At 39.8% G+C, this 19,540-nt stretch overlaps 1 protein-coding gene across 5 annotated transcripts in view; it reads right to left on the bottom strand.

Annotated features, from left to right (window-relative positions):
* The window catches only part of LOC130184275 (A-kinase anchor protein 13), a 103,668-nt gene extending 92,442 nt beyond the window's left edge, over window positions 1–11,226 (bottom strand). For 2 of the 5 annotated variants that reach the window (XM_056400229.1, XM_056400381.1), the window contains exon 1: window positions 10,979–11,226. The gene's annotated coding sequence lies outside the window, so the exon portion shown is untranslated. Of the gene's footprint in view, window positions 1–4,818; window positions 4,916–10,978 lie in introns of those variants that run through there. The other 3 variants (XM_056400425.1, XM_056400500.1, XM_056400311.1) reach the window with 2 other exon arrangements.
* Window positions 11,227–19,540: the final 8,314 nt, after the last annotated feature.

Raw genomic sequence — 19,540 nt, 5'->3', positions numbered from 1 at the left:
GTACTCCCATCCAAAGGCCACAACTCTTTAAACTACTAAAACAAACCCACTCGTTAGCTGCAGGTCAAGGTTCGAGCAGTTACTGGGAAATTTCTTCAGGAAACAAAGGCATCATGGTTTCATGTATGACCCAAAAGGTGCTAAGCCATCTCCACCCTACAACCAAGATTTTTTCACCATTCCCAGAGTAGCATTGCTCTATTAGTCATTTACAGGGTCATTATCACACCTTAGTTTGGTGATGTGCTGACTAATCTTGTCGACAAGCATCAATACCGTGGAAAAAAAAGTTCAGGATGACCATGTTCAGTGCGTCTCATTGTATTTGCTGAGTGAGATTAAGAATCTATGTAACAGTGCATCTCGTTAAAATGCTTCCAACGTTGCTGAATTTCAACAGTTGCATCTACATCTATTTCATGGCGTGTCTTTAAAGCTCACTACGCTTCCTAACTGCCCATGAGTTTGTCCTTCAAAGAACAATGAATATTTTCAACCAACTCTGGTCTCATGCCTGTGTTGCAAATGAGAGTCAGCAGACTGGAGCTTATAGGAGCCACACACCAGTGAACACCACCCAATTCTCGATAAGGTATAAAAAATGATCAAATAATGCTTTATCTTAACAACTCAGAGGTTTTAATCTTCACATCTGCTGCTGAAAAAGACCACAGGACTTATCCAACCTTTCCTAGACAAATAATCCCCCCAAAAAAGCACAAAGTAGAAGACAGTAGCTGCTCAAATGTCTAGTGTGCAGAATCCAGTACAGATACTTGAAGTAAAATAGGTCACATCATATAAACAAAGTGTGCACAACTGGTAATGAACATCAGTGTTTTATCACCTCAAAGCTTCATACTGCAGTCTTTCTAGGTCACAAACCTCCCATTGGCCATTAATTAACTTCAAGAATGTCAATGGAGATCCGTGTTATGGGGACGACAGTTACCTTCGGCTGCTTCTTGGTGAAGCTTTCTGAATTTGGCAGTGCATTGGGAGCTGCAGTCGAGGACATGGAGACATCTGTAAAGAGGGACGGGACCCCAATATAGATCTGAGGTGTCATCCAATACCAGGACTCCATGATGACAACAGGGACTTAAGTCTCAGGGGGAAGCAGAACTAAGTTTGTACCCCACCTATTCCCCATTCCCTCTAACATAAACTAGATAGGACAACATGACTGGGATACCTCGGTCTTTGTGTCTGTTTTGGTCTATTTTTGTATTTTACACTCAGATACATACATACGCCAAACATCACTTTGTCTTGATATCACCGCCACATGGGATTCTGCTAGTTTTCCGTATGTTGAAGGAACTGTCCACAAACACGGCCCGTTTAAGGGGTTCAATGCCCACTTGCGGCACTATTGCTTCAGCTGTAAGACCTCATGGCACCGTAAGGAGCTTTGGATAAAAACCTCTACCACCACATGGCAGATAAGAGTGCCAGGGAGAGCTTTCCGGCTGGTTTAAATGGTTTAAATCCTGGTGAGAGACAAGAGTTCATATGAAATGTCCAACAGTTCTCTGATCTTTATCCTCGCTCCTCTTACCCTCCCTTTATTCTTTTATTATCCACCTGTCTTTGTCAAACCTTACACGTTTTATTAGAACTGAAAGTGCTGGAGCTAGGATTGTATGTTGAATAAAAGTTTCTATTTTAAAACTGCTGTAGAAATAAAGACAGAATGAAACTAGACATTTTTAGGGCAAATGTCTACATGTTTAATTCTAAAAAGGAATAACATCACACATATTGCAAGACTTCTAAAATTCTTGATGACCATACCTCTCAAACTTATGACAAGTTCCCTGGTACAGAGTTTCCTCAATGAATACATAACATTGGCAATCAAAGTCTTCAAACGTGGGAGACTAGGGGAGGACTGAGGCTCTTTCTGGCTGAGAGAGGTTTGATCTTTAACTGAGATATTTGCTTAACGTCTCATGTTTTCTCCCCCTGGTCAACCACTAGTTACCGGCCGACCACTGGAACATGACGTACACCGACTGCACTCACCCACGGCACAAAGCTCCAGAGAGACAAAGTGCGTCTGCTTTGTGTTGAAACCTCATCTGAATCTTTTTATGGTTCACTATCAGCTCTGCTCTTCTGGGGCACAGCTAAATTAGTCAGGGCTACGTCACATTCTTAACAACGCCACCACAGTAACTTGGACACACCATGTTGACTACCATTTAGATAGTCACGGCTGTTTGATTTAATCAAACTGAGGTATTGTCTCTATGGACAGATATGAGGCTTTCGTGGTGACGCGACCTCACCCGGCCACACAAAAGCTGCCTCTGTGCAGAGACTGCACACAAACGCTGGCTGACAACACGAGGCCAAGGGATGAAAGGTCTCCTTAGTGTTTGGTGACAGTTATTACCCTCTTCACTGAAACCAAATACCTGTGGGCCCAGATAGCATTATCTTATTGTGAGGCACACTGGGGGCCGGCCTGTAATCAGGGCCTGAGCCTTGATCAGCGCTCCTCCCCAGGTTTGATGCCACCCCCTCCCCCCTGTGTTTCCACTACCATGAGGCCATCAGGTGCTCTGTGGTCATTTTAAAGGGAATAGATTTTCATCTTTTTTGCAGAGCATTAGATAAGAAGATCTATACCATTCTCACATCTTTACAGTAAACATGAAGCTATGACCAGCAGCCAGTTAACTTAAGCTATCACAAATAGGGGGAAATCAAGCCTAGATCACATAAAAACCAAGGTGTAAAAACAGCCATTTGTAGTTTGACCAGGCATATGCCAAATCATTTACTCGCTTTACCCTTTGGTTTTTGTACTGATTTAACAAATGAGGTAACGTATGTTGATTAGTGACCTACAGAAGTGCTGGTAAGCAGTTTTGCTACCTTTACAGCACCAAGCTAGTAGTTTCCTCCTGTTTCCAGTCTTCATGCTAAACTAAGCATGTGAGTGGTATCAATGTTCTAATTTAACTCGTGGCAAGTGCTGCTGCCATGTTTTAGGCATGGTGACCCCTTCAAAAAGGCATGGACTGATATTTTGAGTGAAGTTTTAAAAGTGTTATGGCAATATGATGAAATGTTTAGCTTAAAGACTCACTATGGCCCAGAAACCTGCAGAGGAATTTATACACCGTGTATACCTTTGCCTGTGTTTAACATATTACTTTATCAGCAGGGCAATCTCAGTTGTCCGAATGCAGCTGCACTTTGTAACCTATCTCTGACAGGATCCTGATGGCCGATGCGGATTTCACCTTATTTGGAGAGGGGAACACTGGTTACAAGCTGTTTCAAATTGGTCAATACAACATTCAACTTTCAACTTACTGCTCTTACTCATTTGACCATCGTGTTGGGAAATAACAAACTGACATTGAAAAGAAGACAAAATAGTTCAGGAGGAAAGAAAACACACAGAGAGACAGGAAGACAAGCAAGTTTTACAAAATGAAAGTGGCTGTTAGTCCCATCTGGGAGGTAAGAGGTTTAGCCTGAGCAATGCTAACCTCAGTCTCACAGCAGGCCTGATCAGATTAATATTACCCCCTACTGCAGTAAGGGCTGATGTGTATAGTTAGGTTACGTCATGTCACTTAACAAACCAACTTTAACTGAAACATATCAAATGACAGTGATACAACAGAAGCAATAATGGTATGTATAAAGGTATGTCCAAAGCTTTGTTGGTGACCACATAGTGGTTTTGTGGCTAGTAGGAGCATTATACTCATATTTGAGTCACATTTCTTCTATGTGAAGTTGGGATATGCCGGTCTGGTCAATCAGAAACTCTGAATTCCCCACAAATATGCACATGTTTGTGTGTGTTTACCCTGTGATACAATGGTGACCTCTCCAGGGTCTTTCCAATGAGTTACACGATAACCAGATGACACATAACAGTCAATCAACTCTCAGTCATCAAAGTCTTCAAAAGTGGTTGTGTTTCAGAGACAAGTGACGCTGAAACCACTGCAGTGGTTTGGGGAACAGAATTGAAAGTGATGTGCATGAATTACTCACTTCCCCCACTGATTCCCTGTTTGTGTAACAGGGGACTCAGCCCACAAAGACAATCTATGTACCAAACACAGAATAAATGAATGGATGGAGTTATAACTGAGACCAAGTTCTGGCTTAAGCTACAAATATATTGAATAGAAGATTCAGAAACTACTGAGTTGCATTATGGGAAATGTAGGACATTTCTGGTGCTTGACCCATGCTAGTGACTGAACTGCAGAATTTCCCAGCCTCTGCTTTGATTTTGCCCTTTTTCATTCTAAAAGCGCCCTTTAAAAGTTAGAATCACATGGTCCATTGGAATGTATCATCACAGTTTGATGATTTTAACTTTGCATAAAATTCAACAATATTTAAATGCCTACATTCAAGTCCCTGTATCTTGTATCAAGCACATCTGTTACACGCAGAGATAAACTATGTAATTTCCCATAAACAGAGCCCAATTACAACTTAATTTAACAGTAAACTCTTTAGTCACACATGTTTTTATTGAATCCATTAAGCATTATCACTGGGGCAGACGTTGCTAAGCACAGTAGTTGCATCACAGTCAGACTTTGCCCTGAGGAATATTATCAAAACAAAAACAAGGTAGAAAAAAAATTCAACCTCAGTGTGTAGCTTCATACATTATAATGCTTTTCTTTCGTTAATATCACCACCTACAACCTAAAAGCTGTGATTATTTAACTGTTCTTCCAACTCTGTCACCTCAAACTACAGGGCAACTTTAACAGCAGTTGTCTCAGCTAACAAACCACACATGAAGGCATTAATGAAAAACCTTACCCGCAGTCTATTTGATGGCAATGGCTGCACGCGGACTCCTTCAAGTGCACATTAAATTCATTTTAAGCCCATCAGAGAGAGCAGGTGTGTTTATACTAGGCAGGTATCCTCAGCAGCGGGCATGTGAGCTCTCACCACACTGATTACACTGAGCTAAATATGGCTTTGTGCTAACACAGACAGTAGGCAGATCAAAGCCCTGATGTCAGAGGGGAGAGGCGGAGCCTACAGGCCACAGGTCAGGTGTCTACTGCAACTGCAATGGTGCAACTCCAACTATCCTGCCTCTGCTCTTTGACCATGTTCTTCTCAGAAGTGTTGTAGATTGAGTATTGGAAGATTCACACTACCACTAACTCCTTAGGCCAACAACAATGTTGTGGTGCTGATGGGACAGTCCATGAAACAGCTGCTCAACCTAAACCACTGAATGATGGGAAAGCTCTGGGGTATTGGTAATGATTGCCACATTTTCAAGTTTTATTCTGATAATGCACCAGGCATGCAGAGAACATGTGTATATTGATTCCAACTGCCCAGTGGTGGAGAAGGTGTTCAAATAATCTACATAATTTACACTGTAAAAGCACCAATACCACACTATAAAAACCATAACCATTGCAAGTTCAAGTCCTGAATTCAAAATTTTATTCAATTTAATTAAATGATTAGTTGAAGATAAGTCGATAAATGAATTTGCAACAATTCTGATAATTGATGAATTCAGACAATTTATTTGGTCATTGTTCAAGCTAAAATGTAAAAAAAGTAATAGTTCTGGGTAGGTACTAACAGGACTTTTCCCTGTATATTCACACATGAAAAATAGGTGAGACGCCATATCTCTAGGTCACACAATGAAGCCACGTGGCATGAGAAACTTATAGGCAATGGTTCATTAATTCACATGATATTGATTTGAAATCATATCGCCCAGCCCTAGTACCAGGTTTTATTAAGAAGGTAAGAATTTGCTGCTGATCTTAGTCTAACATACCAGTAAATTTAATCTTTTGGGATTTTGACTTTTGGTCGGACAAAACAAGACATTTGATGAAGTCACCTTAGACTCTCAAAAAATACGATGAGCACTTACTCTTTTCTGTTTTATAGATTAAAAATCTTCAGCAGATTAATCCGTACTGAAAACAATTATTACCTGCAGCCTCAACCAGCAGGTTAAGATTCTTAAAAGTATAAAAACACAGTACTCATTATGACGAATGTAAGCAGTACTTAAATGGTGTTGCTGCCCAAGGTGGAGCACATTTGACCTGACTTATAAACTGGGTATGACAATTGCTGCAAGCAAATGTACATTATTACCTTTTACTATAACTTATTTCCTTTTTTTCGGCTGAAGAAATGGAGTTACAATTTTTTATGCAGACTCTGAACTGCAACATCCCAAGTTCAAATTAAGCAGGGGACCTTTGTTTCATTTCTCTCTCTAATTAACAATTATTTTTGTCAATTTTCCACTATTATTATCTAAATATGCATAAAATGCCCCAAAAATCATTTAAAAAATCTACAGTGTATTTTTCTTAGCAGGAGCATAAAGGCCTCTGAAAATGTCCTCCAAATAGAAGTAAGTATTATCAAACCACCTGCTGTTTTTTCACATTTTGCTGTCAAATGTCAAATGCTGTCAATTTTTTTGACAAGCTCAGTACTTGCATATTATGGGGAAAAAAACCTTTGTATCACCACAGGCACATCAACAACAAAGTCTGTTTGATAATTTCCAGGAGAAAAGAAACACTACTCCAGGACACCGAGCTTGGACAAGCTGCAGAGATGGCTGCTGTTTTGGAACAGGGAGTGCGGCTGCTGTTTGGCATGCTGAGAGGATTCCAGCAATTCCTGTCTTAACAAAAACTAAGTCAAGGCTTTATTGTAAATATCAGTAGGGAATTCAGCAGTCGCCCTCCCAGGCATACAAAACCCCATCTCTGAGACGGCACTACATCATGAACTCGTACCTGTAAGACTTCCTCTAATGCTTCCATTCAACAGTAAATACAGTGTAATTACAAGGCTGACACTGTGCGTATCCTCCATCATCATTAAATTAGGGGGTTTGTGAAGATGAGAAATTGGCTGGGTTCAACATGGAGCCAGCAGAATCCTCATGGTAATTTACAGTACGCTAAATGGGAGGCCAACTCCTCTGTCATTTGTCTCTTGTACTAGAGGCAAATACATATTTCTGCCTGGGAAGGCCTCACAAGTGAGCCTAACGTTTGCAGGGAGATTTGTCGAGAGCAGACTAATAAGCTTTTGTTTAGTGGAAGCATAGCGCAGACGTTCTCTCCTGACAGTTTCAGTCTTATGAAGAAAAATGTAACTATGGATGGATGTTTACTGGTTTGTGGAGTGTTGGCAATCTAACAACACAACTGCAGCTCGCTCTATTGTTGCACTCACTGTCTCTGGTTAATAGCATCTCCCATTCAGAGAGAGGCATAGCTTGTTGTTACAATTTACATAACCAGTATTTGAACAAAAATTATACCTATCCTGACAACATGATGGCCCATTGCAACATTTGGTAAATAAGCTTATGCCCTCTCTGTCAGAGAAGATTGATACTACTATCATGGCTGTCCATTAAATATCAGGCTAAAGCTTAGCTTACCTAATCTGAGCATAAAGACTGGAAATGGGGAAATGCCATTTTACTGGGAGGTATATGTTGGACAATTGCTTGGCTCTGAGCAGTTACTTCCTACAATCACCAATGGTTGCTTGGCAACGGCTACCAGCCAAGAAAACATCTGGCACATAACACCCCGCAAAACACACTTTACACTTCTGCATTTGAGGTGTAGATTAAAAAGGGCTTCTCATAAGTTTTTTCTGCTGTTGAACAATGTTTCCTGGCAGGAGCAGATGATGGTGATGGCGTTCGTTGTCTTTGTAACACAAAAGTTTATAATACACCCTCTGAGCAGTGCTATGTCCTCAGGAAAGATTGGAGGCTAGTCACTGTCGGAAAGAGACGAGTAGAAGTAGAAGAAAAGACATGATAAAGACAAGAGCTAACATTAGCATTGAGTGAGTGAAGGAATGAAGTTTGATGGTTTTCTTCTAGACTGGTAAGTAAACAGCTGTTAATGCTAATGTTGGATATGTAGCCATTGCAAAACTTAAAAATAGCTCCTTTAAAAAAAAATATATAATTGATTTTGTCTTTCTGCTAAGATAAGCTAACTACCTTCTGACTGTAGATTTATAGTTAATGAACAGACATGAGAAGGTTATGGACCTTCTCATCTAACTCTCAGATAGAATGTGAATAAGTGTATATCCCCAAATTTTTAGCTATTCCTTTAAGAAAGTATGGTTTACTTGTAAAAGATAGCAGCATTTCCTTTGGTATTTAGCATCTAAAAATAAACCCATTACAAATTATATGTGAAATTAAATCATGGTGTGAATTAAATTCTAAACTAAAATTTGGTGAATTTTATTCAATTAACATCTCTATGAAACCCAAAAACCTTAGAAACCTACATTTTCAAAATACACTTAAAACTGTACTTGCCATAACTCAGATAACTTTTTAAGTCATAAATAGTTGACATTTTGAGACCCCACAGTAGGCCTGCACAATAAATTGAATATTAATCTTGATCACGTTTTTGGATTCCCACAATTAAATGAACATGATTGTCTGCGATATTGACGTTTAAAATGTGTGCTCCATTCTTAGAAAACTCTAAGTAAAACTAACAGGCAGCCACCGAGATGTTTTGGATTCACTTGTGGGGAAATGTAACAACAGAGAGCAGACGGGCCAAACAAAACTCAAATGTCTGGAGCAGAAAGCTAGAACAGCTAGTCCCCAAAATAGATCATCAATTGTTTGGAAGTATTTTGGATTTAGGGCAAGTAATGTGTTATGCAAGAACAAATCATAAGTACAGATTGGAAGGGCGTTGTATCTGCACTGTAAAGCCACACAACTAACTTGTTCAACCACCTGTAAAAATGCTACAAACTGCAGTACCGTGAATGCATGAAGGCCAAGAAAAATAATGTTGTTAATGTTCAAGTTTTGGTACAATGAGATGCACTGTGAATAAAGGTCAGTCTTATTTTGATATAAAGATTTGCACATTAGCAGGAAAGTAGCACAACATGGAAGTGGAAGTAGTGCTCTGTTTATTTAAATGTGAAAGTGCAATAAGAATATTTTGTCCCTAAAAATCAATGAATAATTGTGATAAATAATCATGATCTAAATAGCGATCAATATAATTATGATTACCATTTTGGCCATAATTGTGCAGCCCTACCCAACAGTGTCAAATTATGCAAACACACAAGTATATAATCATGGTGTGAATCACAATATGGCAGAGGAAAGTTAGACAGTCCCTAAATGTGTTTCAGTTAAGCTCAGGCAGATTTCCACTGACACATAAAAGTTAAAAATTATTAGTACTAAATACTTAAGTGATGCTGTAAATCGGACACACCTTTAAGAAGTTACAGGAAGGAGTTAGAACAGGTGTATTTCCTTCTTCCCTTTAGAACATAATACTGTATGGATGACGAATGCCAACATTCAAAAGGCAGCGACTCAGATTTACAGGCCACAGTGAAAAGCATTCACACGGAGACAGCAACAATGACTAGAGACTAGAGCCTTTTCTATGGCAGTACTGCCTGTAACAAGTTCCTGCAATGACAGCAAGAGGAACTGATGCTTGTCACAAACCATTTGAGGAGTCAATACCAGTGATTATGAAGCTCATGCCACTATGTTAGAGGAGTGATAAGAAGGTATGGAGAGGTAAGGTAAGGTGAGGAAGAAGGTATTATAACAAGTTATGTAAAACCTGTATTTCCAGCTGCTCCTTTACATTCTCCTAGTTTTGTCAGGGTAGAGGATAAAATTGATAATCATTTAACATGAACCATTAGTCCAAATATAATATGATTATTATGGTGTGAGTGCAATCACTTGTTATATTAGTGTCAGTTTTGAAGCAAAAGATCATTTTGAAAGACTGTAAAAATGTGACATGTTGGGTTATATAACAAAACTAAAATTCCCCTCTAGTTTCTGACTGGGCATCTTCACTGCATCAGTCTGCAGACTCTGACAGAGTGACAAAAGGTCCAGGAAGTGAAAACGATGAGGGCGATGATGTGACTTCTGAGCAATGCACACTATGGTGTGTAACAACATGGGAAACCAGGGGGCTGCCATGTTTATGCGCCTGGTTAAGTGGGTGAGGTCAAGCGAGTGTAAATGAATTAGTAGGCTACTGTTTTCCCTTACATGTGTGCAGACTCTCCCACAGGCATGAAAAATAAAGCATGAAGTGAAATCAGCTTGTGTAACCAGTCTTCCTTCATGACAAAAAATATCCCCATAGGGATCTGAAGTACTTCCCAACAGTGGATTTATAATGGTCTTATTGTGCTGAGAGTTTTATTTGGGATATTGTCAGTGTAATTATTTACTCCTATGAAGGTGGTTAAGACAGTACAAGTACCATCACTTATGATGTGGAAAGCTGTTTTATCACACATCATTAATTATGATATCATTTTTTATACTGATTAATAGCACTTAGCAATTTACTGAATGCAATTTTTCACAGAATTACTTGTGAAATCCTGCTGAAAAATCAGTTTGACAGTGTTAATGCAAAACGGCATTGAGAGCAGGTATAACATTTCTATCTATCTTAAGGCCTTTTTTCTGTCATATTAGGCTAATTACTTACCCCTATATTTGAATACCTTTTACATACCACATGTAATCATGCTAAGTGTTTTTAATCCCCTACAGAATACTCCTTAAAGGCTTTAACGTCTTTTTACTGATGTTAGCAAACTTTAATCGCTAAGGCGCATTTTCTTTAACTGTGTAGCGTATCATGCTTGCTGCTTTTGTTTAGTATCAGTTTACATGTCTATGGGACGACTGAGTTCACAGAAACGTGAGAAGTTCCCACATTGGCCCTACAGGCTGTGAATGAGGATGTCATGGCTACCAAGCAACAAGTTAAAACCCAGCTTCCCACAGCCATTAAACAACTCCTCTCAGTGTAAAACACTACCGGAGGCAACAAAGTATGAGTCCATTCATGATAGTCTACATTTAACAGTGGGCTACATGCTAAATGACTCCTCTTACCTTAAGCAAATGAAGCTCAGCGTGAAGAAGCAGCAGCCTTTGGACGCATAATAATCCTGTTGGTGGATCGACGTGCAGTGTCTGAAGCTGGGCCGCAATTCTTTTAAAAGTTTTGCACTGAACAGTGAAACGAACGAGAAGCGGCGTGGTTTTCCTACTAAAGTGTCCTCGGGTCAGTAACAGGGGGTCTGCGTGCACTTTCTTACAGTTGTTAGTGTTTCCCAGGACAACTCGGTGGGAGGAGTCTGCAGGAGGTGCTATTATAAGCCCCATCTGCACTGGGGTTTCTGTAGGAGTTAAGTTTCAGACTAGAGGAAGTACAGCTGCAGTCATCGGGGAATGCCAAAGTAACTTTAGTGAAGGTTTTATTTTGTTTTAATACACGTCAGCATTATTATTGTGACTTTTCTAAATAAGGAGATACTGTCATGGTTGCAACAGTATGATAAAGCTTGCAAAATTATATTAACTTCCTGTTTCTATTTTTCATAATAAAAGAAGTAACCTCATGCGATTTGACTATCCTTAGGTTCACTGATGCGAGGGTATGAACAATTACAATGAGTTGAATTTATTACTTCTTAACTTCTTCTGATTATTCAAGGCATATTTTTTTTCCATTTCAATGTATCTTGCTTCTGTGTCATTTATGGCTGCGTAAAATACGAACATTACTCCAGATCAACTCAAACCTTCGTCTATAGTCTGCAACTTCACTGTCGTTTTGGAGCAGAGTTCATTTGTTTTTTCGTACTGATAACTGCAAGACTCCATAGTACACAGGCAGTATTATAGTAGTAGTAGTAGTAGTAGTAGTAGTAGTAGTAGTAGTAGTAGTAGTAGTAGTAGTATTAGTAGTAGTACTATACCAGCTGTAGCTAAACGGTCGTTTCAACTTAAGTGTACTTTTATTATGAAGGTAAAACCGGAATCCACAAACATTCAACCATCAACTTCCGTTAACAGAGATTTTTATCATGTTCCAGTATTAAAAAGGAACAGATGTTGAAATATAATGTTATTGCACAATATGTTCTGTTGTAGTTGTTGCTAAACTAACTCTAAAGTAAAAACTTGAACCACAATATAATCACACTGATGTTCAGACTCATGGCAGAGCAGTTCCCTACAGCTCTGCACATTCCCCCCTCACTGTAACTGATAGCTGCTTTACACCATCCTGAAAGAGCAACTATAAATCACATGCTTGTAGTAATGTTAGCCTTCAGTATCACTATACAGAGATTAAATGCATTAACTTCTAAGGACACTGTTCAGCACACTGTGTCTGTAGTAATATCATGAAACCCCACAGTGATTGCAGGCTATACAGTACAATAAAGGTCACTGATGATAACAGACACATTATATGAATCTGTAGGAGTAAGGCGTCTTTCCTTTTTTATCTTTCTTTCTTTTTTCAGGACAGAGATGTATTATGTATTGGTCCATGTTTTGGGCCAGTGGTCAGAGGTGGAAAGTGTAACCAACTGTCATTAAAGTATGAATCACAGATACTTGGCTTGTCCAGCGTTGCAAACATTAGGTAGGTGTTTGCAATGCTCTACAGGGATGTTTCATTGCTGTCTCATTGTGACTGCATGCAGTGCATCACCTTTACGCCACAGGGCTGAAAACTCTTGTGGTTTGAACTGCCCCCTGCTGGTTCAAGAGGCTTCCTGCAATGATCTCTGCAAGCAGGAGCAAATGAAAATCAGAGAGGAGGTGGTTTGACATATTTACTTATCACACAGACCCCTTAAAAAAGCAGACCCAAACACAGTGCTGTTTTACTTCACAACAAAACAACTCATAGCATATCTGTACTTGAGTGAAATGGTTTCATTCATTATAAATGATTTCCTACCCCTGGCACTGACAAGCACTGTTTAGCATTCAAATGCCCCTATTCCTCAGCAGCCAACTGGTATGAAATGTGCTCTACTAGACCTTGTGTGTTTGTCATACACAGAAGTACAAAACTTACTTTTCATCAGGTTTCTTAACATAAAGGAATGTATGAGTGCAAAGCAGGGCAATGCTGAAACGGAGCATTCATTCTCCAGCTTTAGTAGACCAAATTAAGGTTCATATAGCTTCCATTATTTCCTTTAAAAAATCAATAAAATTCATTAAGGCTTGCAAAGAAACATCACATAAAAAAATGTAGAAAAGTCTTGTACAAAGCAGACAGGGAGTCTGAGAGCGCTCACCCTAAAAGATTTGAAGTACTGTATTTTGATCATTTTATGAGGCAACTCAGAGTCCAGATTGATGACTTGTCACTGTAAGAGCAGGCTGACCTATCAGATTCCATTCAGAATCTGAGTTTGTGTCTGTTGGCACTCCACTCTCAGCATAGCTTATCTGTTGTTATGGATCATAACTGTGACAAAAGCATTACCAATGAATCACACCACTGTCTGCTAGCTTTTCCAAATAAATGTCTGTTGCCAGAAAGAGAAAAAACACAATACATACCCTGTATTCTGCCATGGAGTGTCTTTAGCTGCAGCAGGCAGAACATAGAGACTTACATTTAAGCCTGATGGATGGAGGGGCATGAATACATCTTAGAACATTTTTAGACTAAAATGAAATTTCTGCACATTTGCGGAAAAGTGGGTATTACTGCATTTTTGTGGGCGTACAAAAATGAAAGAGGACACAAGCTGTTATGTCACTGGTTGACTAAATTACACACACATATTTGAACTGCAGCTAAAGCTATAAAGATGTACTCTATTGCAGTCTTTAAAGATCAACTTTCTGCAGAACAAGCTGGCATCTGGCACCTCATCAAACACATGCACAAACACACGCCAACTGTATGTGAAATTTAACCACAGAGAGGTTGATTCAGAGTCCCCACAGGCATCCAGGCCGTCTTCCCATCATAAGCATCTGAGCTCAAAGCTTTGTCTCTCTCCTCCACCTGTAGCCAACTGAGGGTTAGATAAATGGCAGGTGTTATTGAAAAGAGTCTCCATTCACCGCTATGCTGAGCTGCCCTTAGACACATTATTGGAGCTTGGAGGAGGAGAGGAGGGACGTGGGGGGAATGTTGAAGCAGGGCAGTCTGCAGACTGCCAGAACATAAGCGAGACGGGGAAACAAGCATGACACAAAGAAGTACATAGCTGCCTTTGTGTGGCGATAAAAGGAGGTTTTGTAAGTTGAAGGACTTGGATGGAAGAGATAGCGCTGAAAACCCCCCAGCCAGAGTAAACACTTGGATAGAGACAAAAACACACTAGTTGCAAGAGAAAGGAGGAGGGAGAGAGAGGAAAGGAGCGAGAGGCATATCATTTGGCTGAAGTGCCTTCAGAGTGCTGCATACACTGTCTCACAATTCAGTGGAAAGCTTCTTACACTCTGCAGCACTGTCCACATTTCTTCTCGCAAAGTCTGGACCGTGAGGATTTTGTTGTTTTTCTTCGTTAAAGCTGCACTGGGAAACTTTTACAGTCCCAAAAGAGGGAAGAGGGAAATGCTTGAAGTTGTTTGAACTTCAATACCCAAATTATGTAACATTTGTCAATAAAATGTTAGCTAAGTTGTACAAAAACAACACTCTGACCAGTCTGCAATCACTTAAACACCACTGTATAACGCTAACTCTTACCACTCTTAAACTTATTTTCAGTTCAAATGATTTCAAGCTAGTGTCCATACCACACACCAGAACTACAGAACTCACACCTCGAGGGCCATGTAGTTGCTGTTCTGGTACTTTTGATCATGTCACACGTGTCACGTGTTTCGCAGCTTTTGACCATATTACATGATCTTCACCAGGTCTCTTGAGGTGAGTTTGTTTTGTCAAGAATGAGCTTTGAACCTCACCAGAAAAATAAATGGAGTGATGGTGCATAATAATTAGTGATGACTTACTTTGTATTAATGAGTGTAAATAGCAGCAGGGGTCACTTTTATTTCATATGGGAAGTTAAAAAACTACGGTGAAATAAATTCATTATTGTGACTCTTAATTTCATCCTGGACTATCTTGGACATTCCCAGAATTTGGAGGCCAAACAGAATATATACAGTACAATAATGTCTACCACCTCGACTCTGCTGTTTCCAATTAGCATCTATAGGGACAAAATGTGTTTTATTTCCTTCATACCAGCGTAATCTAGAGAAGCAGTTACTTATTTTTTAGTGACTTAGGGGCAGCTCAAGATGAAAACCTAAATTTACATATTAACACCATATATATATATATATATACATATATATATATATATATATACATATACTGTATATATAAGTTTTTGTTTTTGTGGCAACATGCCAGCAAACAATTTCTTTTTGACGCTACTAGCAGACACAGTAACATTTGCATTTATTTGGAGTCATGTTTCTGGCCACCTGGCAACCGTAAGTCCAATACTCTCTCTTCTTTCATCTCTGTTTGCTCCCCACTGAGGAAATATCTGGCTATTTAGCCTCTAAATGCTTGACTTTTTAGTCCGTAACTTTGTCATTCTGCTATTTAATGCTTGGCAGGTAGCGAAGCTGTTTTGCTGAGAACAGCTGCCTGCAGCGAATGAGAACCGAGCTGATGATGAGAACAGTGAGAGTGAAGCTAAACAGTAAAGGTGTGGGAGCTAAAACTGTTAGCTAAAAGATGCTAAACATCTCTGAGGGACAGTTATGTGAATTGTTGGTGGGTTCATCACTATGAATGACCCCGCTCACATTACACACAGTCATTTGTTGTCAACTGTAGCCATTTGCTTGAAAATGTATCAAGGCTGAAACAAAAAAAAAAAAAGAGAAAATCTCTGTGTATCTAAATATTTGACTGGTACTATCTAAAAATGATCATAACACAAAATGCCCTGACATGTTTTGCTTTAAAGTTTCTGTTCATTGTTATTTTGGTAAAGTTGAGACATGTTCAGCAAATAAAGTTCTGACATTGTAAAGATCAAGAAGTCTTTCTGAAATCCTCCTCTGGGCTGAAGTTGTCTGTTTTCTTGGCAACAATGTTCATTCAACTGCCACCCACCATTTGTTTTAGCAGAGCTTTTTGCATGGTAACCCTACAGGTACAACAAGTCTCAGGATATTTCATTCTAATTCTGTTACTGTGTAACTGTCGACTTTAAATTGTCTCTGGGTGTGTGATTTTTCCATCAGTTCCTCTTTTTTTCATCTCAGCTTGTAAAAGTATCTCGGAGCATCAAAATGTACCACAGAATTATCTTGATATCACAAGGTGTAACTGCATGAAAAACAATATACCAGTCATGCTGCTGTCATTCAGCTGCTTGGAGTGAGTAACATCCAATATTGCCATCCCACAGCCAATGTGTGTGCTCTTGTTAAAGGATAAATCTGGTGGTAGTCTTCATTTTTTTATTGTCAACAAATCCCATGAAATCCAACAATAAATTGATCCTAGAAGCTTCTTCCATCCATAGTTGTTCAAAAACTATTAAAAACACATCCGTAAGCCGCACTGATGCCTGGATGCCTTCACTACAAAGAGGCGCTCCGAGAGCAACAGATGTGTATTCATCCACAGCTGAAAAGGGTCGGCAATGACTGAGAATGGCTGAGAATATCACTGTCACCAAAAGTTGTTGGCACTAATGTGTGTGTCAAGGTGAAGAATGGTGCAGCTTTAAACCTTGATTAATATAATTAGTCAACTAAAACAGGCATTTATTATAACGTTAACAGTTATGACTTAAACATAAAGTAAAAACATTTACAGGAGGAGACAAAGACAGAAAGCAATTGACCTTTTATTGTTCTTCAAGTCTCTACGTGATAAATCAATCACGCTTTTGTAATTAGCAGCATTTATTTCAGTCCCTGTGGTCTCCACAAGATGTCAGTGTCTGTGGAGCTGGGTCAGTAAGTCCAGCTGATCCCATCAGCTGGGATTTGTGGAGTCTAAACACACCACAATACAAATCAATGTCACACAACCTCTATGTGTGTGTGTGCGTGTGTGTGTGTGTGTGTGTGTGTGTGTGTGTTTGTGTGTTACACTAATCTTCCAGAATGGTAAAATAACATTTTCAGAGCATTTTCAAACCTAACAATGGAGTGTGCAAATGATTTTTAATGTAGTTGCACTAAGATTGAAATTTGAATTCTCTCTCCAGCTTTCTGTTTTCGCCTCATAGTGCCTGACTTTAGGAGAAAGTTTCCCAACCTCTGCATCTTTATCTAAGTCTATATGTATCCCTGCATGTACTGTAGATGCCCACACATTCAGTCCTGCATGCCAGGGAGCAGGTCAGGTGACTTAAGCCAAGCTACCGCGTCCAATCCGGTGTGAGGGATTTGGGAGGTCGGATCCACGCTGCCTCCCACCCACTTCCACATCCCACCTCCATTCACTAAAGCCCAGCAGATTACCTTTGGCAGATCTCTCCTCTTTAATTAGGAGCAAGCAGGAGGAGTGAAGACACAGTGACTCCATACACATAATTCAAAGAAGCAAGGTCCGGGAAATAAACAGGGAGGGCCTGATGTATTGTTGCTGACACATACTCTCAGATTTTATCTCTCTGAATATTTCTATGTAAAGACATCAGTCTGGTGCTTTAAATGTACTGTATAAAAAACAATATTAATCCAGTGTGGGAGAGAAGAACCATACATTTCATATATTACAGAGACCACAGTCAGAGAATCAGTCACTTACTCTAAAAAGTACCATCATTTGGGTTATGTTTTACACTATCAATCACAGGGTGACAATTTTTTCACCATTTGTTTATTTGACTTTTAATGCTTCACCCCATGCACACTGAACATACAGGCAAGGAGAGGGAAAATGAGCCACAACAAACCCCCCCCCCCCCCCCCCCATTACCACCACCAGCCAAAAAAAAATGTGACACTGATTCCATTAAGGTCCTGTTAGCAGAGGAAAAATGGCACAAAACTACGTAGCAGTAATTGTACCAGCAGGGTTTTTGTTTGTTGTGTCTCTTCTCGCCTTGTTATCTTAAAGTTATTTTCTGCCGACATCCAAAGGATGAGGCACTTAAAAAGGAAAGAGAGCTGGTGAAACAGAAACCCTGAAGGGCTTATAAACAATATTTCAAAAAACTAAATCTAACTGAAAGCAAACAACCTCAACATTTATCAAGTGTTCATGTTAGACGGAAAAGAAAAGAAGCAAAAGTAAATAATTTCCTTAACCCAAGTCAACACATCCCATATTGTATTCTAAATAATGTGCATTTCACTGACTCTGTGGAATAAGCTTTAAATCCCAGATCATCAACAAGCGGCTGCCAGTGAGGATGTCAAGTATCAGAGAGAAACAGAAACAAACATCCCTATGACCCTGGAGTCTGGACTCATCATTGAATTCACTGGAGCAAAATAATAAAGCTAAGCAGCAAACAGTGGTTTCAAGTTAAACCAGGGAACAACAGGGACACAGGGAGCCGGTTTATCACTCTTTCCCAGAATCCTCCCCCTGAAAGCTATTAATTTCCTGGATGTTTGCATGAGACGTCTCTGCGATGCAGTTTGCTCGCCATCACAGGGATTGTGCAGGGGGGCCGGCACCATCAACTATAATCCCAGTGTGTTCGCCAGAGGACGAAGAGCTCTGCAGATGAAGGGCAGAGACATTAGGGAGAATAGCATGCTAGCAGCCACAGCTCTTAACTTTCCCTCTCAGGAAAAACTCACATCTACATGATCACTTCAAGATGGTGTCCCAGTGATGTGATTTCACTCTGTATCATTTATATTGCCAGGATGCAGGGCCTGGCTGTTGGGCCCTAAATACTGGATTATTCGTCTGGAGAGGTCCAACAATGTCATGACGGCGTAATGATGAACTGCGGCGTGTGATTGGTGGAGAGCGTGCCCGGGTGGATGGGTAACGGGAACCATAGGCGGGGCTCGGAGGAGGGGGCAAATGGAGACTGGTGAAGACAGAGAGTATGGGGGCTAAATTTAGCCAATGGCTCTTCTGGGGTGGAGCTAATCCTCTTTGCACTCGAATTATCTGGCCTTCGGATTAGAGAGCTTTGCCTCTATGCAAGACATCTACTCTCTATAATGATGTCCCATAGCGGGCCATACCATGTCTCACGGGTGGGGGTGTGTGAGTCGGCAGACTGGCTGCTGGAATGAATGAAGAATTTGTTTAATGGGACAAACTCCTTCACTATTTGCTATGCAGTGTACGTATAGAGTCAGTACCATCCTATAGTGTTGTCCATTTACTGACAAATATACTGCTGATATTATAATAATATATAATAATAATATTTGTCTGTATAGTGGAACTATCCCCTACATTATATACTGCCCCAGTATTATTTTTATATGATTACATTACTACAGTCACACTACGTGTCTACTACATAGATTTCTTTGTATTGTAATATTGTAGTAGTATTGTATTGTATTGTATTGTTTAATAGTGAAACTTGGTGTTGTGTACAGGGAGCATCAGTAAACATGTATGAAAGTAAGAATTAGCTGGACCTCATGATGAGTGCTGCTGCATACCGACTTACATAACAATTTACATTCTTGTTTCACTGTCTCACATACTGAGCAGGT

This window comes from Seriola aureovittata, chromosome 1 (genome assembly GCF_021018895.1).
Source record: "Seriola aureovittata isolate HTS-2021-v1 ecotype China chromosome 1, ASM2101889v1, whole genome shotgun sequence".
In the NCBI taxonomy this organism is placed as follows: domain Eukaryota; kingdom Metazoa; phylum Chordata; class Actinopteri; order Carangiformes; family Carangidae; genus Seriola; species Seriola aureovittata.
Note: the sequence above shows the minus strand (reverse complement) of the source record. Positions and strands in the feature narration are given on the sequence as shown.